Source organism: Plasmopara halstedii, assembly GCF_900000015.1.
Source record: "Plasmopara halstedii genome assembly, contig: Scaffold_2061, whole genome shotgun sequence".
Classification (NCBI taxonomy): Eukaryota; Oomycota; class Peronosporomycetes; order Peronosporales; family Peronosporaceae; genus Plasmopara; species Plasmopara halstedii.
Window position 1 is genome coordinate 840,410 of NW_020188969.1, and position 394 is coordinate 840,803.

Genomic DNA, 394 nt, shown 5'->3' on the forward strand with positions numbered 1-394 from the left:
CAACGAACCCAGTTGCATAGTCTAGCGGAAACGCGATCCTCGTTGAGGCAATAATCGATTGGAACTGTAAATGTTCTCAATCTTAATGGGGGAGATTGTAACGGAGTTACGCGTACCCTGGTAGCAGGGGTGTGTGTCACACGAGACGGGCATGGTGTGACTGCACCCAAACAAGAATACGGTACGTGGCTAGGTAGCCAGTAATTATGCATGTATACAGTAGCCTCCCGCTTACTTAAGCACCCGTTTAAGTACGCATCCCAGATATGTACGCAGTTTATTTCGGAAAAAATAGTTTCAAGTTTAGTCCTTGAACATGTCGTGCAATGTCATTTTCCGGGCATTTTGCATTTTTTGCGTTTGACTTTGATAGTGACCTGTTTGAGTTTCTGTT